Here is a 26,486-nt window from a genome sequence, read left to right as displayed (position 1 = left end):
TGTGAAGAAACATCCAGGGGGTAGCAGGGTGCGAAGAAGCTCTCCCGTTGTGAGTACTGAAGAAAATGGAGGGACGTCTCCGGCCCCCCCCCCACCCCCACCTCCTAACTGCTTCCCAACAATCTCGCGGGCAGTTACTGTGGTGCTCCTCTCTTCTTCGTGTTTCCCACGTGTACGGTGAAAATTGCTGAAACTGCGTCGTTAAGAAGCGGGAAAAACTGACGCTTCTCAACATTTTAGAGAAGTTATCGGGAGACTTCTGTCGCTACCGGGAAAAGAACTTGCAGCAATAACATCCGACACTACCGGAGTTTCTGTGACAAGTGCAATGCGTACGCTTAAACAAAGACGAGATACAGGTAAGCTGTCAGCTCCAGGAAAGACAAGAAATTGTCAACCGCTTTAGGAAAATGTGATGAATTCGTTACAAATGCTGTGTGGTCAAAGGTGCACACATTTTTCTTCAGGAATTAAGCGCCTACAATAAACAAAGTACACTACTGGCCATTAAAATTGCTACACCAAGAACAAATGCAGATGATAAACGGGTATTCATTGGAAAAATATATTATACTAGAACTGACATGTGATTACATTTTCACGCAATTTGGGTACATAGATCCTGAGAAATCAGTACACAGAACAACCACCTCTGGCCGTAATAACGGCCTTGATACGCCTGGGCTTTGAGTCAGGTAGAGCTTGGATGGCGTGTACAGGTACAGCTGCCCATGCAGCTTCAACACGATACCACAGTTCATCACGAGTAGTGACTGGCGTATTGTAACGAGCCAGTTGCTCGGCCACCACTGACCACACATTTTCAATTGGTGTGAGATCTGGAGAATGTGCTGGCCAGGGCAGTAGTCGAACATTTTCTGTATCCAGAAAGGCCCGTACAGGACCTACAACATGCGGTCGTGCATTATCCTGCTGAAATGCAGCGTTTCGCAGGGATCGAATGAAGGGTAGAGCCACGGGTCGTAACACATCTGAAATGTACCGGCCACTGTTCAAAGTGCCGTCAGTGAGAACAGGAGGTGACCGAGATGTGCAACCAATGACACCCCATACCATCACACCGGGTGATACGCCAGTGTGGTGACGACGAATACACGCTTACAATGTGCGTTCCCTGCGATGCCGCCAAACACGGATGCGACCATCATGATGCTGTAAAACGAAACCTGGATTCATCCGAAAAAATGACGTTTTGCCATTCGTGCACCCAGGTTCGTCGTTGAGTACATCATCGCAGGCGCTCCTGTCTGTGATGCAGCGTCAAGTGTAACCGCAGCCATGGTCTCCGAGCTGATAGTCCATGCTGCTGGAAACGTCGTCGAACTGTTCGTGCAGATGGTTGTTGTCTTGTAAACGTCCCCATCTGTTGACTCATGGATCGAGACGTGGCTACACGATCCGATACAGCCATGCGGATAAGATGCCTGTCATCTCGACTGCTCGTGATACGAGGCCGTTGGGATCCAGCACGGCGTTCCGTATTACCCTCCTGAACCCACCGATTCCATATTCTGCTAACAGTCATTGAATCTCGACCAACGCGAGCAGCAATGTCGCGATACGATAAACCGCAATTGCGGTAGGCTACAATCCGAACTTTATCAAAGTCGGAAACGTGATGGCACGCATTTCTCCTCCTTACACGAGGTATCACAACAACGTTTCACCAGGTAATGCCGGTCAACTGCTGTTTGTGTATGAGAAATCGGTTGGAAACTTACCTCATGTCAGAACGTTGTAGGTGTCGCCACCGGCGCCAACCTTTTGTGAATGCTCTGAAAAGTTAATCATTTGCATATCACAACAATCTTCTTCGTGTCGGTTAAATTTCGCGTCTGTAGCACGTCATCTTCGTGGTGTAGCAATTTTAATGGCCAGCAGTGTAGATCGGGCCGTACATAATGACGATCACTTGCCTGCTTTCAGAAGAAAGACATTTAATGAACTGATAAAAGATACTGTTTTCATTTTGAAAGTAGGAAACGGAATACAGTAATTACAGATAGAGAGGATACTGCTTTGTGGAGGAGGCGTTATCTCCAGCAGATTCAATAGTTAAGACGCAAGAAACGGAAAATTTATTACCTTGACGAAAGATGTGTTTACGCAGGACATGTGACACAAAAAGTGTTGACTGACGAAACAGTGACTGATAACCGATACGCTTTGTTGCAGGTCTATGAAAGGGGTTACAAAATCCGACGGTAAATGGAAAAAGATGATTATAGCTCATATAGAAAGCAACTGTGGTTTTCTGGAAAGTTTGCATGGGGGCTCAATTATTTAAAATGCAATAATTTTAGTAGCTGTGTGTCCGGTTACGAAGTCTCGTAACCGGTTGGCCCTGACTAGTATTAGTACGCAATCTGACTGCATAAAATAACAATAAAGAATGAAGGGAAATTTCCGTTAAAACAATTGATTAATTAAGTCCCCTGCAACTATAAAAGCTACCAAACAATAAAGCACAAGTGTAACTGTTCTGCGTGTGGTAGTGTGACTCAACGTACATGTATCTGGCACGGTTCTTCCTCAATACGACAAGAAATTTTATACACCATTTACAATGAAGTAATTAAAAAAACCAGAAATACTATAATTGCACATAGAAACCAGAATTACAGTCTAATACCTGAACACGAGCCAGATGCTTTGTTGACTGAACCTGTGACCAAGAGGCATTGTTATTTAGGAAATTTGAAATAAAAAATTTTTTTGTTACCTCCATATATATTGACGAAAAAACACACTGTGATCATTGCAACATCTTCCATATATACATTACAGCAACCGAACAGCATCTACTCTCTCGCCCAACGGAACAATAACTGCACACGGCATGCTCTCAACTAGTACTGCTCTGGACATCCTCTCAACAAGCACTGCCCACGGCAACCTCTGAACTGCAACTGCCTCGACATTCTCTCAACAACTACTGCGCCAGTGGAGGCGGCAGAATAATACCCTTTGGCGCAATCTCTGGCTCTGTGACACAGTGTAGCCACCTTTCAAGTTCTAAATTGATTTTTTTTAAATACAAAAATACTATGGAGTATCACGAACGCATGAATAGTGTAGTGTTTCTAAAATGATTCGAAGATATCCTACCTAAAATAGAGACTAGCAATGTTTTAGTTACAAAAAGCTTCATATCACTGTGTTAAGACTGAGCGTCGGCCAGATAAATCTTGGAGCATGGAAGAAATTGTAAACTGATTGATAGGAAAAGCAGTACATATCGATCCTATTGCGATTAAGCTTGAATTGCTGAAACAAGCTGAAGCTTACGTTGTAGATCAGCACAGTATTGCGGAAGCGGCACAGCCTGTGAATCACATTGCCGTTGGATTAACGCCTGCAATTTGAACCCCTTGAGTACATTATTGATGAAACGGCGCAGTCTGTGGGTAGGTTGTCGTTTAGGTTAACGCCGTACCACTGCAATTTTAACCCCACTGACCTTATTTAGAGACAAATTAAAGGAAATGTCGCAAGAAATAACACGGCATTTTAAGCTACTTGCTTAAACTGATGCGCGAAGCTCTGTCGCACGTCGCTTCCGAACGCTGCCGGATGCGTTGAGTCGCCACTCATCACTGTGTACTTCAGATTCAGAGATCGAAGAAGCTCAGAGGTTACCAAACGACTGAAGTGAGTATTACCTTCTTTTCCTTCAGTATTTCACTGTACAACAAAATGTCTACAATACGCCCTTAAAATGAGACATTGCTACCACAGATAAATTATACCGCGTTTACGTAAGTATTTTTTGTTCTTTTTCTGCGATAAAGTATGGTTTCCCCCAGGTCGATTGAGAAGCGTATTTAAGTGAGAAGAGTATTGAAATGTATTTATCTATGCCTTTCAAAATTCAAATGGTATTTCAGGTTTTATTGTCTGCTATTTATTATCTGCAGGTGTAATGTTTGGTTTCATCTGCTTCCGAATGTTTTACTTTAATTCCTCTCATGCGGATGATTTCAGTGTACCAGCATTTTCAAACTGCTATCTGTGACAGGTGTTACAATAAAAGCAATTGAAGACGGATTAAACGAACATTATTAACATTCAGATATAGAGTGTCGAAAAGAAACAAATAAGCTTGCACAGGTTTATCTGCAATTGTTCATATCACCGCGGGCTTCATGGACCGTCTTCCCTGACTCAGTGAAATTTGTCCATTGTGTTATCTTTGCTGAGTAGTGCGGGCGAGCTACGCCGCTGCATAAAGCGTGAGATTTTACTGTACTCGATTATACACAGCTGTTGGAAATACACTCAAGCGCCAAGGAAACTGCCGGCCGGTGTGGCCGAGTGGATCTAGGCGCTACAGTCTGGAATCGCGCGACCGCTACGGTCGCAGGTTCGAATCCTGCCTCGGGCATGGATGTGTGTGATGTCCTTAGGTTAGTTAGGTTTAAGTAGTTCTAAGTTCTAGGGGACTGATGACCTCAGCAGTTAAGTCCCATTGTGCTCAGAGCCAGAGCCAAAGAAACTGATGTAGGCATATACAGAGATTTGTAAACAGGCAGAATAAGGCACTGCGGTCGGCAACACCAAAAGAAGGCAACAAGTGTCTGGTGCAGTTGTCAGATTGGTTACTACTGCTACAATGGTAGGTTATCAACATTTAAGTGAGTTTGAACGTGGTGTTATAGTCGGCGCACGAGCGGTGGGACACAGCATTTCCGAGGTAGCGATGAAGTGGGGATTTTCCCGTACGACTATTTCACGAGTGTACCATGAATGTCAGGAACGGTAAAACGTCAGATCTCAGACGTCGCTGCGGGCGAAAAAGATCCTACAAGAACGGGATCAACGACGACTGAAGAGAATATTTCAATGTCACACAAGTGCAACCCTTCCGCAAATTGCTGCAGATTTCAGTGCTGGGCCATCATCTAGTGTCAGCGATCGAACCATTCAACGAAACATCATCGATAACGGCTTTCTGAGGCGAAGGCCAACTCGTGTACCCTTGATGACTGCACGACACGAAGCTTTACGCCTCGCCTGGGTCCGTCAACACCGACATTGGACTGCTGATGGCTCGAAACATGCTGCCTGGTGAGACGAGTCTCGTTTCAAATTGAATCGAGCGGATGGATGTGTACGGGTATGAGGGCAGCTTCATGAATTCATGCGTCCCGGATGTCAGCAGGGGACTGTTCAAGCTGGTGGAGACACTATAATGATGTGGGGCTTAGGCAGTTGAAGTGATATGGGACCCGTGATAGGTATAGATATGACTCTGAGAGGTGACACGTACGTAAGCATCCTGTCTGATCACCTGCATCCATTCACGTCCATTGTGCATTCCGACGGACTTGGGAAATTCCAACAGGACAATGGTACACAGTTGCTCTAGGAACACTCTTCTTCGTGTAAACGCTACCTCTGGCCACGAAACTCCCCAGAATATGTATTGAGCATATCTGGGACGCCTTGAAACGTGCTGTTCAGAAGAGATCTCCACCCCTTCGTACTCTTATGGATTTATGGACAGCCCTGAAGGATTCCTGGTGTCAGTTACCTCAAACACTTGAGACATTAGTTGAGTCGATGGCATGCGGCACTTCTGCGTGCTCATGGGGTCCTACACGATATTAGTCAGGTGTACCAATTTATTTGGCTCTTCAGCGTTGGTAATAGCATGAGGTAATAGCAAAGACGTAACGAGAAGAGGCTATAGACGTTCGTTCTGGCACTAATTTTCAGGACGCTTAGTGTATGAGGCGAGCTGTCTCCTTTTTTGGACTTTGTTCCAAACGAAAAACTGACATTTTGGCATGTCTACCTTGACCGACTGACAGCCTCACAGGCCGACTAGGGAGCACCCATCTGAATACCCGATAAAAGAATAAAATGGATGTTCAGTTTCTTCTTTCGCTATGAAAGCCCATTCAGAAGCCCGCAGTCTTGCCTCTCTTGCCCAGGAGCCGCTTCGAGCCTGGACACCGCCGCTACCTCGCTCCATTGTTGTAGGATCTCAAGGCCAATACGCTATTAGACCGAAGGCTTCCGATTATGGCCGATTTCTGCCGGTTGAGATGCGACGGTGGAGGAAACAGGCAAAAAACGGTGGAGCAGATACGTAATTTATTTGCTTCTCCAACCAGTATTTCTCCGGCTGCCAAGTTTCGGTTGGTACGACCTGTTACGTAACTTAAAAAAAAACTTGGGAAAAGACTAAATGTTTTGTGAAATGATTTATCTGCAATTGAGAAATAAAACAGATTACAGGAACATTTGTCGCATCACATTTACTGTACAAGATTTCAAGCGTCGTTCGAAGACGTGACATATTTCTCTAATTTATTTTTATTTTACTTTTAGACAAATTATTTCACAAAATATTTGACAATTTTTTAAATTCCTTTTTAATTTCAAGAATTGTTCTGAACACATGAGCAGTTAAATATCACACGAATGAACATTTTTGCACGCAAAATATCAGAAGCGATCGAAAAGTTTCCATTAGAGGGCATTGCGACAACGTATATGCAGCACAGCGGATTTCGATGCAGGTATATAAGCACCGACTTCTAGTCGAGGAATCATTGTGGCATTCGTGTCTTTTCGACATGTGTGTGTGGTAAATGAGGAAAGGTGAACTTTGGCACCATTGTTACCATATGTGTCTCAACAGGACCAAAGGGTTCTTAATCTTTTCTTGGCTGCCGACGGGCAAACACCTGTAGCACCCGTCGAAGAATGAGGAACGTGTATGGGGCAGCATTCGCACCAAGGGTTGCTTCTGGTTTCTGACGATGCACGTCGCTGTATCTCAAACGTGGTGAGACAGAAGTTACGGCAACTCATGTGGGGGACACACGAGCACTCGGCCTATAGTCCTGATTTCTCACCATGCGATCAAGAAGTGTTGGCGATTCTTGTAAGACGAGGATGTGCAGCAGGCAGTCAAGGAGTTATTCACGCAGCAGGACACGGTGCTTTACTAAACGGGTATCTGAAAGCTGTGAGGCGATGGGATGATTTCCTCAATGCTTACAGCGACTTTGCCTGATTGGTATACTGATTCAGACAGGTTGGTTGGTTGATTTTGGGAAAGGTTATTGGTCGCGTCGGTTTGGGGAAGGAAGTCGACCGTGCCCTTTCAAAGGAACCATCCCAGCATTTGCCTGAAGCGATTTAGGGAAACCACGGAAAACCTAAAGCAGGATGGCCGGACGTCGGTTTGAACCGTCGTCCTCCAGAATGCGAGCTCAGTGTGCTAACCACACCGATTCTGAACAGTACGGCATTCGAATGGAAAATTTTTGAGATTTTTGGTCGACCCATATACCTAAATCTTGAAGAGATAAACTTTTTCACACTTCAGTTACATAGCTAGCAGCAGCTGTTCGTGAAATGTTTTAATTTTCCCCTCAAATAACTAATTACGTTTTTCTTTTCTTTACCCTGATAACTCGCAAGTAAAATTAGACCTCTCCTGGTCAGTTTGATACTATATTTGACCATTTCCAACTCTTCGTTTGGATATGAAAATTCGGACGCTTAATTTATAGGCGTCTTGCTCCCGCTGTGCTCAAATATTTCACTAAAATTTGAAAAAAATAAGAAAAAACTTGCTGGCAGATTAAAACTGTGTGCCGGGCCGAGACTCGAACTCGGGGCCTTTGCCTTTTGCGGGCAAGTGCTCTACCAACTGAGCTACCCAAGCACGACTCACGTCCCGTCCTCACAGCTTTACTTCTGCCAGTACCTCGTCTCCCATCTTCCAAATCTTACAGAAGCTCTCCTGCGAACCTACTGGCAGAAGTAAAGCTGTGAGTAGGGGGCGTGAGACGTGCTTTGGTACCTCAGATGGTAGAGCACTTCGCGGCGAAAGGCAAAGGTCCCGAGTTCGAGTCTCTGTCCGGCACGCAGTTTTAATCTGCCAAGAAGTTTCATATCAGCGCACATTCCGCTGCAGAGTGAAAATCTCATTCTGGAAACATCCCCCAGGCTGTGGCTAAGCCTTGTCTCCGCAACATCCTTTCTTTCAGGAGTGCTAGTTCTGCGAGGTTCGCAGGAGAGCTTCTGTAAGGTCTCCCCATAGGCTGGGATTTGAGAGAGAGGAATTAGAGTTTTACAAATGTTGACCCAAATATTGTATTAATATTTTCCGCAGATTCGGATAAATTTTGTGTGTTCCGTGGTCATAATCCCACACAACTTTTAATTATCAAACAAATCATCTGACTAGCTAACTAACTAACCAAACATTGCGAAGTAAATAAGTATTTCTTATTTATCCGCAACCATTTTCCATGGAAACATTAGAACATGGATTTTCTTGAATTACAGCACTAACTACCAAGAATCAAAAGAAATGTTTAACACAAAAAGTACGTCGTTTTTTTTAGTTTTTTATGTAGAATCTGATTCTGCAATAAAAAATGGGGGATCCCATTTGAAATTTTAAACTTTATTCCCGCCCCACCCCCAGGGCGTGCAGGAAAGAATACATACATACCTTTGTACAGATGTGCAGTCTCAGACCCGTCGTATGTAGAGCAAAGCTGAAGCGAAGTTTCCTGGCTGGCCGCACCTGATGAAATGGCCAGAATCTGTAGCGATCTTCTACCATAGATACTAGTAGACTGGCCTTGCTGTGCAGAAGCTGTAGGGCTGGTGTGGCTCCAACATAAACCACGTGACTGTTGGCAAAACGTGGCGGGATTTCAAATCAGCGGTCTGCCATCCTACGTTTGTATCGTATTTTCCCTACATTTCTCAATTGACTGCCAAACGCTCCCAACAAAAATTACTTTTTTATTTGCGAAAAATTATCCCAGAACTACATTTGACCTGGATTTGTTCACAGTACCATTTATAACATGTAACAAATACATCGAACGCCACTCTGGTGGGCAGCGGGGCGAAATTACTATAAACTATCAATTAAAGTAAAATGTCGTTAAAATTCTTTTAAACAATAGGAGTGGGCACGTGTAAAAACTTTAAAAATTGGATTCAGTTATAAAAGAAAATGGGATATGGGAATTATGTCAATTATAGGTGCCAAAATTGTCGACTTTAGGAGCAGGTCCATTTTAGAGTATCAATTTTAGGTGCACTTCAAAGGTTCAGTTCCCACTATTTTTACAAAAGTTTAAACTATCAGTTTAAAAAAAATGATATTTTACATGAAAGTTGAGACTTTGAAGTTTCGCCGGCCGCGGTAGTCTCGCGGTTCTAGGCCCTCAGTCCGGAGCCGCGTGACTGCTACGGTCGCAGGTTCGAATCCTGCCTCGGGCATGGATGTGTGTGATGTCCTTAGCTGAGTTAGGTTTAAGTAGCTCTAAGTTCTAGGGGACTGATGACCATAGATGTTAAGTCCCACAGTGCTCAAAGCCATTTGGAGCATTTTTTTGAAGTTTCAGAAAATAATTTTGGAGCCAAGGTTTAAAAGTGAGAGACATTGTAAATATAAATTAGAAATATACATTGTAAATAATAACTAACCTATCAAAACACTTCTCCGCGAAGTGCTTCGACCAAAGGCGCGTATGTGCAGATGGCTTAAAGTTTTTCCGTTTTTGGGCCTGTATCCAAAGCTGGCTTCGGTTTTCATGCTTAGGTAACCTATGAGTAGGAACGAGAAACAATTATACTTACTTCTGTAACCGAATTATCACAATTACTTTCCAAAATGTAATATGAGTCTGACTTTGCAGGCATCAGTTTGAACACTTTAATGTACGTGATACTCTATTTCAAGTGTGAAAACCATAAAAGTCACTTCCGCAGATTTCAATAAACGCATGTGCACTATCATAGAAACACTTACACGTGAAATGTAATGCAATTTTCCCCGACAAAACGCTGAGTACAGCCATAAGCGCAACAGGAAACAACCATGTTTTGCCAACATTCATGTGACTTTAGCCCAGACATGTTGGAGCCACGAAAATGACGTCAGGGCCAGTCATATATTTATTTATGGTCGAAGGTAGCCATGCTCGTAGAGCTCTCCAACGCCGGCTAGAGGGCGCTATCAATACCACACCAGCAGATGTCCCCCTCAAAAATAATCAACTTTGGTTTCTACACATTTTTTCGTGTGAAGCTTATTTTTCGAGTTATTCTACTTTGTCAACTTAAAATTAACACCCTTATAGTTCATATACATCAGATATAGGGATTTCCGTCTATATACATATTGAATATGAAATGGGAATTAAGATGAAATGGGAGATACTATACTGTGTGAAGAGTCTGACAGAGCACTGAAAGACCTGAGTCGAAACAAGGACCTGGGAGTAGACAACATTCCATTAGAACTACTAACAGCCTTAGGAGAGCCAGTCCTCACAAAACTCTCCCATCTGGTAAGCAAGATGTATGAGACAGGCGAAATACCCTCAGACTTCAAGAACTATATAATAATTCCAATCCCAAAGAAAGCAGGTGCTGGCAGATGTGAAAATTACCGAACAATCAGTTTAATAAGTCACGGGTGCAAAATACTAACGCGAATTCTTTACAGACGAATGGAAAAACTGGTAGAAGCCGACCTGGGGGAAGATCAGTTTGGATTCCGTAGAGATGATGGAACACGTGAGGCAATACTGACCCTACGACTTATCTTAGAAGCTAGATTAAGGAAAGTCAAACCTACGTTTCTAGCATTTATAGACTTAGAGAAAGCTTTTGACAATGTTGACTGGAATACTCTCTTTCAAATTCTGAAGGTGGCAGGGGAAAATACAGGGGGCGAAAGGCTATTTACAATTTGTACAGAAACCAGATGACAGTTATAAGTGTCGAGGGGCATGAAAGGGAAGCAGTGATTGGGAAGGGAGTGATACATGGTTGTAGCCTCTCAACGATGTTATTCAATCTGTATATTGAGCAAGCAGTGAACGAAACAAAAGAAAAATTTGGAGTAGGAATTAAAGTCCATGGAGAAGAAATAAAAACTTCTAGGTTCACCGATGACATTGTAATTCTGTCAGAGACAGACCTGGAAGAGCAGCTAAACGGAATGGACAATGTCTTGAAAGGAGGATATAAGATGAACTTCAACAAAAGGAAAACGAGGATAACGGAATGGAGACGAATTAAGTCAGGTGATGCTGAGGGAATTAGATTAGGAAATGAGACGCTTAAAGTAGTAAATGAGTTTTGCTATTTGGGGAGCAAAATAACTGATGATGGTCGAAGTAGAGAGGATATAAAATGTAGATTGGCAATGGCAAGGAAAGCGTTTCTGAAGAAGAGAAATTTGTTAACATCGAGTATAGATTTAAGTGTCAGGAAGTCGCTTCTGAAAGTATTTGTATGGAGTGTAGCCATGTATGGAAGTGAAACATGTGTGACAACTAGTTAGGACAAGAGGAGAATAGAAGCTTTCGACATGTGGTGCTACAGGAGAATGCTGAAGATTAGATGGGTAGATTATATAACTAATGAGGAGGTACTGAATAGAATTGGGGAGAAGAGAAATTTGTGGCACAATTGACTAGAAGAAGGGATCGGTTGGTAAGACATGTTCTGAGACATCAAGGGATAACCAATTTAGTATTGGAGAGCAGCTTGGAGGGTAACAATCGTAGAGGGAGACCAAGAGATGAATACACTAAACAGATACAGAAGGATGTGGGTTGCAGTAGGTACTAAAAAGTTCTACTTAGGAAATCATAAAATTTGCTACAATTCCACGGGAAAAATTGCAGGAAAGTATGTTTGCACTTGGGGGGAGGAGCAGCTTTGTCAGTTGTGTCAGAGGCGCAGGATCCGCTCGCTCCTGCCCTGCTAGGGAGGATGTTTACAGCCGTTTACAGCGGCCGCTCGTAATCTCCGAGGCTCCAGCAGTCGACTTTGCACAGCTGAGGCTCTGTAATCGCTCGCCACATCTGCGCTGTTTGAGAAGATAGCGCCGTATCGCCAGAGTTGTTTACAAAACACGTGACGGCCGTACTGACCTTAGCGCATCAGGTACTTTAGTTATTACGAGTCGCACGATAACAGGTGTCCCGTGTGGGCCTAACTCGCGGTGATGACGTCCGTCACACGTACACATGTCCTGATCAGCACTGCCCACGGCGAGGTTGTATACTGCCTGCTGACGCTGAAGGCGCGAGACGCGGTAACAGAAGTATATGAGCGGAGTAGAGACAAATGAGGAATCATTCTAGCGACGATACGTGGCTAAATGGGAATATCCGCTGACTTAAGCGAATTTGACAAAAGCCAGATTGTTGCGGCCCAGTTCATCGGAGCGAGCATCTCGGAAACGGTGAAGCTGGTGGGCTGCTCGCGCGCTACTGTCGTGAGCATTTGAAGAATGCTGGAACCGCGAATAGGCGGCAAGAAGTTGGACGTTCAGACCTCATCACAGAACATAGGGATCGGCGGCTGGTCAGGTGTCCGGAGCACGATAGGGGGCGATCTGTGGCAGATCTGACGCCAGAGTACAGACACAAGTGTTCCAGAGCGCATCGACCGGCGCGCAGTATTGAACACCGTTCCCTGCAGCACAGGACCGCTACACGTCCCATGTTGACCGACCCTGCACCTCATCATATACCACTGAAATGTGAGCCATGTCCTCCACCGTCAGTGTCCTCTCCACCGCTACGTTAACGCGCCCAGCAGCCGCATTAAGATGAGGCCAATGATGACACTCGCCACTTATAACTAATTTCTGGTACTTCCTGTAAAGTGAATCAAGAACGCTCTCTAGTTTGAGCAGAAATGCTCTGAAGTCAGAGTTAGGGGACTTCTGAGCAACAACAATTCGAAGTTTAGTTTCTCTAAATTCAACTGCCCCGGGACAACATCCAAATATCTGTGCACTGCCGTGATACCACTATGGACTCAAATGGAATACTGTTTTTTACTTGCATGGCGACTCCACCATCCCGCAAGGAACTCCTTGAAAAACAACCAGCTAATCTGTATCCTGCTAAATGAAGCCTCTGAATTGTCAAATTATTTAATTGGTGCTCTGACGTACCAATAATTTTAGATTCATCTATTAGCAGTTCGCTAACTTTATCTCTAATGCCTCTTGTATTTTGATGAAATATTTTAATTCCATCTCTACTTGCAAACATGATGTCCTCTGAAGGTGATTCCTTAGTTAGAGGGACTTCCTTTAAGAAGGTATACCTATCAGCTGACTTCAATCTAAAAAAGGTGCAGCTTTAACACCAAGTACTCCAGGAGTTTTTTCATGAGTGATCCAACCAATAACCACTACACTGTCACCTATAAGCTTTTGCCAGCTTCCCCTTCCTATACCTATAGAGGTGCAGGCCATGCCTAATGAAACCCGAACTATTGATAGACTCAGCTGGCACCACTGAAATGTGAGCCATGTCCTCCACCATCACTGTCCTCTCCACCGCTATATTAACGCTCCTAACAGCCGCATTAACATGAGGCCAATCATGACGCTATAACAGTTGCACGAAATGCACATTACTGCCACCAGTTTGAGTAGCTATCTTTACCAGGTCACCACCTACATCATATTCCTCGTCCCTATCAAGACTGTTCCCTGCTCCACCCACTATCACTACCTGATCCTCCTTCGTAAAATTCCTACATAACTCCCCTATGCTGTCAGTCGCCTGAGCCCATCCTGCACTAGCCTTCACAATGCTGGTGACCTGGTACTCAGCCGGCCGCGGTCGCCGAACGGTTCTAGGCGCTTCAATCCGGAACCGCGTGACTGCTATGGTACAGGTTCGAATCCTGCCTCGGGCATGGATGTGTGTGACGTCCTTAGGCTAGTTAGGTTTAAGTAGTCCTAGGGGACTGATGACCTCAAAAGTTAAGTCCCATAGTGCTCAGAGCCATTTGAACCATTTTGAACCTGGTACTGACTCCCCAACACTTCCTATAACTGCTCTCCCACACATCTACAGTACGAACTGCCTAGCAGCAGAACCTTCTACTTTCTGTTAGACTTTACATCTGACCTAGGCCATGGAAGGCCATGGAAGTTTCGTCTTTCCATCAGCTCCACCTGGTCACGGTCGAACGGTTTTTCACCGAAATACCGTGGACCTTGGGTCCAGCAGTACATCCGAGAACCTTAGAAATATATATCATATACGCAGAGAAACCCTCAAAGCACACGCTGCAACCATTTTAGCTGGTGGCAAGTATGTGTAGCTAGCTTTCGTGTCGGTAGTCGGCCACTAATTGAGCGCTAGTGTCAGGAACGTAATTGTGTGACATAATAAATCGTTTTGTCTTTGTATGTAAAGGGAAATGCCCTCGCTGACTCAACATCGCCAGCCCAAACTGCAAGGATAGAAAATTGAAATTTGGAGAGAGTGTTGGTCTTACACTGTAAGCATTGTTTAAGCAGAGATTTTCCGAAATTCCAGCTCTAAGGGGGTGAAGTAAAGGATGAAAGGTTGTTTGAAAACGAGGCGCTGTAAGGCAATTTTGAAGCTAAAAGTACGAAAGTCGGTATTTGTTTTCCCAGTAAGAAATTAAAAGAAATGAGCGTTTCAGCAATTTTTGAAATTCAGTACCTAAAGTGTGAGATAGTGAGTGTCAGTTCGTTTTGACTGACTATTACATAACTGCTTAAGTGTCTGAGGGGGTGAAAACAGGATGAAAAGTTTTATCAAAATATTTCATGACGAAAGCAGATTCGCTTTTCGGGCAGAAGTACATTCAGGAAAGACCATGCTTGTACGGCCTTCTAGCGTGAAAAGTTTGTAACGAGTTGCAGTTTGTAAGCTAAATCAAAGAAAACAATTAAACAGCGACCACCACAAATCGGCTTTGTCAGAAATGCTTATAAAAAGAAATGGAGCATTAATACATTAACTTTATAGTAGGCCTAATATGTTTATCAAATTATTTTTGTTGTAATTCAAATGATTCAAATGGCTCTGAGCGCTATGGGACTTAACATCTGAGGTCATCAGTCCCCTAGAACTTAGAACTACTCAAACCTAATCAACCTAAGGACATCACACTCGTCCATGCCCGAGGCAGGATTCTAATCTGCGACCGTAGGTGTCGCACGATTCCAGACTGTAGGGCCTAGAACCACTCGGCCACGCCGGCCGGCTTGTTGTAATTACTACGCAAACTAATCATTATTGATGGGAGGACAGATGTCACCCTTAAATGCTATTCCATGTATAGCAATATCCGTTTGAGATAACTGTATGGTGCGAAAATTTGCAATTGGCCCTAACTAACGAAAAGTGTGAGGTCATCCACGTGAGTGCTAAAAGGAATCCGTTAAATTTCGGTTACACGATAAACCAGTCAAATCTTAAGTCCGTAGTTCAACTAACTACCTACGAATTACAATTACGAAGAACTTAAAGTGAAAGGAACACATAGAAAATGTTGTGGGGGAAGGCTTTCCAAAGACTGTGTTTTATTGGCAGAACACTTAGAATATTTAACAGATGTACTAAGGAGCACTGCAGTGCGATGTGAGATCCTTTCCAGATACGGTTAACGAAGTATATCGAGAAAGTTCAAAGATAGGCACCACGTTTTGTATTATCGGGAAATAGGGTAGACGGTATCACGGACATGATGCAGGATTTGGGGTGGGCATCACTCAAACAAAGGCGTTTCCCGTTGTGGTGGTACCTCTTCACGAAATTTCTATTTCAGACTTCCTCTTCCGAATGTGAAAATACACTCCTGGAAATTGAAATAAGAACACCGTGAATTCATTGTCCCAGGAAGGGGAAACTTTATTGACACATTCCTGGGGTCAGATACATCACATGATCACACTGACAGAACCACAGGCACATAGACACAGGCAACAGAGCATGCACAATGTCGGCACTAGTACAGTGTATATCCACCTTTCGCAGCAATGCAGGCTGCTATTCTCCCATGGAGACGATCGTAGAGATGCTGGATGTAGTCCTGTGGAACGGCTTGCCATGCCATTTCCACCTGGCGCCTCAGTTGGACCAGCGTTCGTGCTGGACGTGCAGACCGCGTGAGACGACGCTTCATCCAGTCCCAAACATGCTCAATGGGGGACAGATCCGGAGATCTTGCTGGCCATGGTAGTTGACTTACACCTTCTACAGCACGTTGGGTGGCACGGGATACATGCGGACGTGCATTGTCCTGTTGGAACAGCAAGTTCCCTTGCCGGTCTAGGAATGGTAGAACGATGGGTTCGATGACGGTTTGGATGTACCGTGCACTATTCAGTGTCCCCTCGACGATCACCAGTGGTGTACGGCCAGTGTAGGAGATCGCTCCCCACACCATGATGCCGGGTGTTGGCCCTGTGTGCCTCGGTCGTATGCAGTCCTGATTGTGGCGCTCACCTGCACGGCGCCAAACACGCATACGACCATCATTGGCACCAAGGCAGAAGCGACTCTCATCGCTGAAGACGACACGTCTCCATTCGTCCCTCCATTCACGCCTGTCGCGACACCACTGGAGGCGGGCTGCACGATGTTGGGGCGTGAGCGGAAGACGGCCTAACGGTGTGCGGGACCGTAGCCCAGCTTCATGGAGACGGTTGCGAATGGTCCTCGCCGATACCCCAGGAGCAACAGTGTCCCTAATTTGCTGGGAAGTGGCGGTGCGGTCCCCTACGGCACTGCGTAGGATCCTACGGTCTTGGCGTGCATCCGTGCGTCGCTGCGGTCCGGTCCCAGGTCGACGGGCACGTGCACCTTCCGCCGACCACTGGCGACAACATCGATGTACTGTGGAGACCTCACGCCCCACGTGTTGAGCAATTCGGCGGTACGTCCACCCGGCCTCCCGCATGCCCACTATACGCCCTCGCTCAAAGTCCGTCAACTGCACATACGGTTCACGTCCACGCTGTCGCGGCATGCTACCAGTGTTAAAGACTGCGATGGAGCTCCGTATGCCACGGCAAACTGGCTGACACTGACGGCGGCGGTGCACAAATGCTGCGCAGCTAGCGCCATTCGACGGCCAACACCGCGGTTCCTGGTGTGTCCGCTGTGCCGTGCGTGTGATCATTGCTTGTACAGCCCTCTCGCAGTGTCCGGAGCAAGTATGGTGGGTCTGACACACCGGTGTCAATGTGTTCTTTTTTCCATTTCCAGGAGTGTATTTTGTTGGCGCCGACCTACAAAGGAAGAAACGATTATGATAATAAAATAAGGGAAATCAGAGCTCGCACGGAAAGATACAGGTATTCGTTTCTTCTTCGCGATGTTCAAGCGTGGAGGAATAGAGAATTATGAAGGTGGTTCGATGAACCGTCTGCCAGGCACTTAAGTGGATCTGTGAAGGAGGTGTAGATGTGGATGTAGATAAGATGAGAGAATTCAGTTCCTAATAACTGTTGAACCACTTACCCAATTTGTTCAAATGGCTCTGAGCACTATGGGACTTAACTTCTGAGGTCATCAGTCCCCTAGAACTTAGAACTACTTAAACCTAACTAACCTAAGCACATCACGCACATCCATGCCCGAAGCAGGATTGTAATCTGCGACTGTAGCGCCTAGAACCGCTCGGCCACTGCGGCCAGCTACCCGATTTGTCTTTATTTTTAAACTCCCTGAATGAAATTAAATGAAACCCGTTAAAACACTTTAATTGCGAGAGGATTGGCGGTCATGTAAAGGACCAATAAGTCTTTTATAGTGTGTGTGTGTATGTGTGGGGGGGAGGGGGGGGGGGGGAAGGACTGTGGAACTGTGGAGGGAGACCAAGATTTAACTAGAGAAAGTAGTCTGTAATCTGTGTGGGCTGCAGTAGCTATCCAGAAATGATGAGGCTTAGACAGGATAGATCTTGTATGAATCGACAAGGGTTCCGAAAACAATGATGGTGTGAAACCTAGCTCGCTCTGTTCGGCCACGAGACCCAGAGTGCAGTGCGACACAGGGGCCGAGGTAGATGCAGTGTTCTTTGAGTTCACGAAGGCATTCGATACAGATCCGCACTGCCGTCTAAAAAGCAAAATACGAGCTTTCTGATTATCAGATCAACTGTGTGACTGAAGACTTTATAGAAAACGGGACAAAGCACGGATAGAAGTCTTCAGACGTAAAAGTAACTTCGGACGTGCTCCGGGGAAGTGTTATCGGACCAATATACGGTGATTTTTTTCCAACGTGTACAACCGTAGGAATTGATCGATGAGAGGATACGGAGAAATAAAGGTGTAAAGAAATTTCCATGGTTTCCATGCTAGGGACCATTTATTTAATCGCACATTGTCACAGAGACTGCGGACTAATACGCACTGTACCACGCAGCCACAGTTACAGCATGCGCTGAAAATGGTTTCCATGTGGGTCAACGCGTGTGTATACGCGCCGTAGGCATGTTCTCAGACGTTCACATCGGCTAGGCTGCATCCTAACAGTGTCAAAGGCAGCATGAATACACTGCTCCGGTGTCTCCACATCTGTAATGGGCTCTGTTAGGCGACGTGGAAGGAAGACTGGTCCCGAAATACGGTCGCCAATTATCCCGGCCCACACATTTCGGCTCCACCAATGTGGATAATTCGCTGTCACCATACCGTGAGGCTGTGCACAGTATCCCACAGATGACTGTTATGAAACTTGAAGGCACCACTCCGTGTAGAGGCGGCCTCATCTGTGAATAGGCTGGTGAAGAAACCAGTGACAAAACTGCTCTCGATGTGGATTCTCTGTCGCTAGTAAACCGTGCACACGCTGTAAGGGATGAGAATAGTAACAAATGTCATGGAGAATGTTCCAGACGGTCGTCCGATATACCCTGTACTGGCGGACCAACTGCTTGGTACTGACACGGCGGTCCCCTTCCACAGTGTCAGTGACATTTTCCTCCAAGTCTGGTGTCCGGGCATTTTGGGTACCTTCGTGATTTCCGGCTTCTTGAAACGACCCTGCCTCAGATAAACGGTGAAACGCTATTGCAAACATTGAATGCTGTGATGGTTGTCGGCGGGGATAGGTCACCTGATACAACCTTCGTACCCACCGCTCGTTGCCATTTGCCTTTCCGTAAGTAAACACCATGTGGGCAAGCTGTCAGTTCGAATACGGAACCACTGTGTACAACTTTGTGCCACATTCACTACAAGTGGGGTCAGCAAGAGAAGTGAATCGGACAGTACATTACTATGGCAGGAGAGGGCGCTAGGGCATGGCTTATGAGGAACAGTGTCACCCTATAGGAGGAAACCATGTATACTGTAATTGTGGCTGCGTGGGACAGTGAGTATTAGACCGCAGTGCCTGTAACAATGTATGATTAAATAATGGTCTCTAGCGCGGGAAATGTGATATAAGTTCATTACACTTTTTTTCCGTATCCTCTCATCGGTCAATCCCTAGAGTTTGTACAGGTGGAAAAAATCACCGTAGAGAGAGAGAGAGAGAGAGAGAGAGAGACAGAGAGAGAGAGAGAGAGAGAGAGAGAGAGAAAGTCGCGACACAAGAAGCACTGCCAGTTGAGCGTCAAGATAAACAAATGTAACGTATTGCGAATAAACAGCCAGAGAGACCCTTTGCTGTATGATTACGCAAATTCAGAACACTCATTTGAGGTATTAACTGCCATAAAATATATGTGAGTATGTGTGCGGAGCGATTGGAGAATGACCACATAAAATTAATCGCGTGTATGCAGATGCCAGACTGATATTCATTACAAGAATCCTTAGGAAACGTAGTCCATTGACAAAGGAGGTAGCTTACGAAACCCTGTTTCGACCTATTCTTGAATATTGCTCATCAGTACGGGATCTCTACCAGGTCAAGCTGATAGGGGAAATGGAAAGGATCCAAAGAAAAGCAGCACGTTTTCTTACAGGTTCATTGAATATGCGCGAAAGCGACACGGAGAATCTCGGCCAACAACAATGGCAGACGCTGGAAGGGGGGTAGTCTTCACATCGTTGTGGTTTGTTACGAAAGTTAAGAGAGGGTACGTTCAGAAGAGTCAACAAATATATTGCTTTCTACTACGCGTATCTCGCGAAAATACACATGAAGACAAAATGAGTGGATTTTTCCTGCGTACTATTCGGGACTGGAACGCGTGGAGAGGGAGGGTGGGGGGAAGGAGTGAAAAAGTACCCTCCGCCACACATTCTAAGTGGTTTGCGGAGTATAGACGTAAATGCAGATGTAGAGCTGCAACACACCAGTTTCGGGCTGAAGACCACTACAAGCATCACAGCAACAACAACGACGACAACGACGACGACGACGACGAAGACGACGTAATTTGTGCAGTACTCAGCCATACACAATTGATATCAAAGTGTACGGGCCTGAAGATGACGCTCACGCAGCGTCGAAACTAGTAGCCAAATAAATATGAAATCTTAAATACAGCTGGAGGAGTTTCATTTAAAAAAAAATTATACCAGCTGATGTCCCACCATCATCCAGTTTAAATATGGATGTACGAAGATTAATTTATGTAAAGCAGCTTCCGCCGGCTGTCTATACTGTCCAGGACGACTCAGCGCTAATTAACTGGAGACGTATTGTGGGGGACGTCAGATCAAATCTCTCACCGGTGATCGAGGATTAGGGTTCCACAGTTATCCTGGATTGTTTAAGCCGAATGCCGGGAAGATTCATTTGAAAAGGGCGAGCTCGATGCCCTTCGCCAAACAATCCCCCGTCCGTGCTCGTGCTTCGTCTATAATAAACTTACTGCGCGTGAAAGCTCTCTGTTGGATTCCTTTCATGTTAATTTATTAAAACTGTTGTCATTTACGGCATACATTCCACTTCTAAATTTACTGTGATGTTTCTGACTATCTGGGAGGAGACTGAGCAGTGGAACGTGTTACTTTTACACATAATCCAGAACGATCTGTCACACTAGTACACTTTAAAAGACAGTTTATATGTAATTCATGTCACACAGTCTCATACGGAACCTACATCCGCTTTCTTTTATATACTGTATATGATAAGATACCGTCATCCCCCTTCCCTTCTGTGTGAAAGGATGAATGAGCAAATGTATTTGTAGTTGCATGCTTGATGGTAGGAGACAAGCCTGTCTGCTACAGAACAGTAGGACCAACGTCGGAACAGGTAGCTACGCTTTCTAAAAGCAGAGAGGTTTTTATCCTTAGTATGGTCCTGTCCGTCCCTTGTCATGTTGGTATAGGAAGCTGCCCCTCTGGCCACTTCCGTTTGTATATGTGAGCCACCCTCAGGAAGGGACCACGGCAGTCTGTCCGCGGCGAGCGTCTGAAGTGGTAAGATCTCCGGCTAAGCGCGTGTCTGCTAAGTCCGTAGGACAATGGATTTCTTAAGTTCAGCCTAACTGAAAATTTAATCACTTTTATTTCAGGCTTAGATCTAAAATATCTAATGTTATCTTAAATTGCAACGCAGTGTAATTCGAGTGTGAAGTTCAGAATATCTGCCAGTAGTTGCTTTGTCACTACTTTGTGAGTAAAGTGCAACCACGTGTGGATGATCCGTAACTCTAACTAAGATCATCAATCTTAAATGCGAATATTCGTGAGATTATAACGTCTCGTCTTGACAATATTTTTCAATATAGCAACTTTTCTTTATGTTCAACCCATGTGGGGTGAACTTTGTGCGATGTAATTTATTTTAATTACCAAATTACTGTGGAGTTACACTCTTTGTCTAAACCAAGCTGACCACGTGAAGCATGTAGTGTAATCATCAAAGTAGCCCTCAGCTTTCTTTTCGGGAAGTTTTCCCAGAGAGTTAGAATGAATTTAGTATACCAGTGTGTGGTAATTTCATTACGGACAGGATTCCGCTACGAACGTAACTTCTTTGGGTGAAAATTGAATAAGTTGATTGTGGTTAATTTCCGCTTGCATATGTTTCAACGTTCTTCGTGTGGTATTTTATGAATGCAGTGTTGTATGCAGTCTCCCAATCTTGGCTCCATATTTGATATGTTCCGTAAGATTACAAACTCACATTTTCACAATCATAAATAAGGCACCAGTTTAGTTATGAATCAAGTTTAATATGCTGAAATTTCAATGATCAATGTTAAAATAAATGTCCAAATATAAACTGATTTATTTCTTTTTATTTAAATTGTCTTTATATATATATATATATATATATATATATATATATATATATATATCACCGGTTATCGTAAGATGACTACTAAAAGTTTATAATTAATGTTAGTCTGGTTGGGAATTTGGTAAGCTAGACTGGATATCTGGTGAAACAGTTGCTCAGTAATGCAAGGTTAACTTCTACAGATAGCTCACAGCTTTTAACCCGCTTTTATTGTCTTGAATATCAGCACCGCTTTCAGAACAACTAAATGCATCAACATTACACGCACGGGACGTCAAAGCTACAGCTCTCGTACTTTTTTTACGATTGCGAAGTACCAACAATAATGCCTCTGTTCTGCATGCTTCTCCATAATCTACTGTATTACCGAACGAATGCAGACTGTCTGTTTAAAATTTCATTTTCAATATTTCGTAAAATTATTGACAGAATTTAAACGTTTAAAACGCCACATATTCTTTTTTTTTCACTTTCTGTCACAGTTTCATTCAATAATTTTTATTTCTGATGACTTGTTTCAGACTAATTGAAAGTTTTCAAACCATAGCCTGGAGACAATGAACAGCTGTTAATGTAATCCTTACAAAAATTTTACAACGTTTCAACATTCCAGAAAATTAAACAACTCTCATTTGTGTAATGGACACTGAATACCGTTATAAATGTTGGCACTTATGCAATACCCATAAATGGTATATACATATTCAGGAACCATTAAGTTCACAAACACAAGTAGTGAAAGGTGTCAAGCTTTCTCTAGACGTACGTGGTGTACTGAAGGTCCACGTGTTGACCGTGTCGAAGTAAACTAGACAGAGGAAGGTAGTCGCTATGTGTAATTTTGTTATACGCTGCGAAGCCTTGCGTGCCTCATGCTTGGCAGTGATAATCATCCGCTATTCGTTAAACAGTATTAATCTTAGTGAAAACTTGACGATATCTCATGAAATCTGTTAAACAGTTATAATGCACCAATTAAAACTGCCAAAAGTTAGGACGCATTAAAAATTCAACGCCATAATCTGGTTCTATACATCTGCCTCTACAGTCACACTCCTCAAGTCACCATACAGTAATGGTGAAGGCTACGTTGTACCACTACTAACAATTTCCTTTCCAGTTCCATTCGTAAGCAGAGGGACGGAAAAATGTCTTTATTCCACCGTACGAGGACTAATTTATATTCTTTTATCTTCGTGGTCTTTAAGCGAAATGTACTTTGCTGGCAGGAGAATCGCTGTGTACTCAGCTTCAAATACCGAGTTTCTAATTTTGCGCAATACTGTTTCGCGAGAACACCGTCGTCTTCGCTCCAGGGATTCCCGTTTGAGTTCACGAAACATCTCCGGAATGCCTGCGATCTGATCGAACGTGCCAGTAACAAATATAGCAGCACGCCTCTGAATCGCTTCGGTGACCTTCTTTAATGCGACCTGAGGGGGATGCCAAATACTCAAACAGTACTCAAGAATCGGTCTATCTCTTTTGAGAATGAGCAGCACTTTTCTTAAGTGCACGCAGTAAATCGAAGCTGACCATTCGCCTCTCCCACTACAATTCTTACGTGCTCGCTCCATTTCATATCGCTTTGCAACGTTACACTTATGTATTTAACCGATATGACTGTCAAGCAGCAACCTATTAATGCTGTATTCCAAAGTCACAAGATTGCTTTTTTACATTCATTCGCATTAACTTGCTTTTTCCTACATTTAAAACAAGCTGACCTTCAGCAGACCTCAACAATATCTATATCACAGGCCAATCGCAGAAATTTTTCTTGGGGAGGGGGAGGCAAAACACTGCCATTTTTTATATATAAATGACTTGATCATTTTTCAGATGTGTGATGTCAGTTTTCAGATGAGTGATGCATTTAGAACTAAATTTTATAGGAAACACCAAAACCTTACTACTTCTAGAAGTATATGAGAATTCTTTAATGAAACTGCACTCCAGGTTCCAGTGGGACAGAGGTTCAAAATGGTTCAAATGGCTCTGAGCACTATGCGACTTAACTTCTGAGGTCATCAGTCGCCTAGAACTTAGAACTAATTAAACCTAACTAACCTCAGGACATCACACACATCCATGTCCGAGGCAGGATTCGAACCTGCGACCGTAGCGGTCACGCGGTTCCAGACTGAAGCGCCTTTAACCGCACGGCCACACCGGCCGGCTGGGAGAGAGGGAAGTGGCCCTTATTCATCCGCAGTCCCTTGCAGACGCCTATGGCCATAATTGCAATAATTAGCAAGTAAGTATGCTTTTATTATTATGTAAAAGACAATTGTGTGAAAAGTATATGAAAGAATGTTGCGGCAGTGTTCGAATCTATTGCGTAGGTCACTATTGGATTACAGTGTAAGATATGTATATGACATCAGAGGGGCATATGACAATTGACATTTCATTTTGACCTGTGTCGAAAATGATGTTTGGTTTCTGGGGCTCTCAACTGCGCGGCCATCAGCGCCGTTCAAAGTCCCAATTTTTACAGAGTGCGATCTACCCACTGTCACCAATGGTGATTATGAGGTAGTGATGAGGACAACACAGACATCCAGTCCCCAGGCGCCTGTGCCGAGATTAAGCGTTGCTATTTTTTGAGACGAAGGGATATCTGCGTCAGACTGGAGCTTTAAAGACTACCTATGCCTATGTCACAACTCAACAGTGACTTCTAAATCTACATCTACATTGATACTCCGCAAGCCACCGAACTGTGTGTGGCGGAGGGCACTTTACGTGCCACTGTCATTACCTACCTTTCCTATTCCAGTCGCGTATGGTTCGCGACTGCCGGAGAGCCTCCGTGAGCGCTCGAATCTCTCTAATTTTACATTCGTGATCTCCTCGGGAGGTATATGTAGGGGGAAGCAATATATTCGATACCTCATCCAGAAACGCACCCTCTCGAAACCTGGACAGCAAGCTACACCGCGATGCAGAGCGCCTCTCTTGCAGAGTCTGCCACTTGAGTTTGCTAAACATCTCCGTAACGCTATCACGCTTACCAAATAACCCTGTGACGAAACGCGCCGCTCTTCTTTGGATCTTCTCTATCTCCTCCGTCAACCCGACCTGGTACGGATCCCACACAGATGAGCAATACTCAAGTATAGATCGAACGAGTGTTTTTTAAGCCACCTCCTTTGTTGATGGACTACATTTTCTAAGGACTCTCCCAATGAATCTCAACCTGGCACCCGACTTACCAACAATTAATTTTATATGATCATTCCACTTCAAATCGTTCCGTACGCATACTCCCAGATATTTTACAGAAGTAACTGCTACCAGTGTTTGTTCCGCTATCATATAATCATACAATAAAGGATCCTTCTTTCTATGTATTCGCAATACATTACATTTGTCCATGTTAAGGGTCTGCTGCCACTCCCTGCACCAAGTGCCTATCCGCTGCAGATCTTCCTGCATTTCGCTGCAATTTTCTAATGCTGCAACTTCTCTGTATACTACAGCATCATCCGCGAAAAGCCGCATGAAACTTCCGACACTATCTACTACGACATTTACATACATTGTGAAAAGCAATGGTCCCATAACACTCCCCTGTGGCACGCCAGAGGTTACTATAACGTCGGTAGACGTCTCACCGTTGAGAAAAACTTGCTGTGATCTGTTTGCTAAAAACTCTTCAATCCAGCCACACATCTGGTCTGCTATTCCGTAGGCTCTTACTTTGTTTATCAGGCGACAGTGCGGAACTGTATCGAACGCCTTCCGGAAGTCAAGGAAAATGGCATCTACCTGGGAGCCTGTATCTAATAAATAAAGCGAGTTAGGTCTCACACGATCGCTGTTTCCGGAATCCATATTGATTGCTACAGGGTAGATTCTGGGTTTCCAGAAACGTATCATATACCCGAGCAAAAAACATGTTCTAAAATTCTACGACAGATCGACGTCAGAGATATAGGTCTATAGTTTTGCGCATCTGCTCGACAACGCTTCTTGAAGACTGGGACTGCCTGTGCACTTTTCCAATTTTTTGGAACCTTCCGTTCCTCTAGAGACTTGCGGTACACGGCTGTTAGAAGGGGGGCAAGTTCTTTAGCGTACTCTGTGTAGAATCGAATTGGTATCCCGTCAGATCCAGTGGACTTTCCTCTGTTGAGTGATTCCACTTGCTTTTCTATTCCTTTGACGCTTATTTCGATGTCAGCCATTTTTTCGTTTGTGCGAGGATTCAGAGAAGGAACTGCAGTGCGGTCTTCCTCTGTGAAACAGCTTTGGAAAAAGGTGTTTAGTATTTCAGCTTTACGCATGTCATCCTCTGTTTCAATGCCATCATAACCACGGAGTGTCTGGATATGCTGTTTCGAGCCACTTACTGATTTAACGTAAGACCAGAACTTCCTAGGATTTTCTGTCAAGTCGGTACATAGAATTTTAGTTTCGAATTCACTGAACGCTTCACGCATAGCCCTCCTAACG

The 26,486-nt window shown here is 44.3% G+C and overlaps 1 protein-coding gene and 1 non-coding gene across 2 annotated transcripts in view; one reads left to right on the top strand and one right to left on the bottom strand.

Moving 5' to 3' along the window:
* LOC124717200 (arylalkylamine N-acetyltransferase 1-like) overlaps positions 1 to 26,486 on the top strand; it is a 113,709-nt gene that overhangs the window by 21,343 nt on the left and 65,880 nt on the right. The gene's annotated exons all lie outside the window — the stretch shown is intronic.
* Positions 7,632 to 7,706, bottom strand: Trnal-caa. The gene has a single exon. It is a non-coding gene; the product is annotated as a tRNA-Leu (tRNA).

Source organism: Schistocerca piceifrons, chromosome 9 (assembly GCF_021461385.2).
Source record: "Schistocerca piceifrons isolate TAMUIC-IGC-003096 chromosome 9, iqSchPice1.1, whole genome shotgun sequence".
Classification (NCBI taxonomy): Eukaryota; Metazoa; Arthropoda; class Insecta; order Orthoptera; family Acrididae; genus Schistocerca; species Schistocerca piceifrons.
Note: the sequence above shows the minus strand (reverse complement) of the source record. Positions and strands in the feature narration are given on the sequence as shown.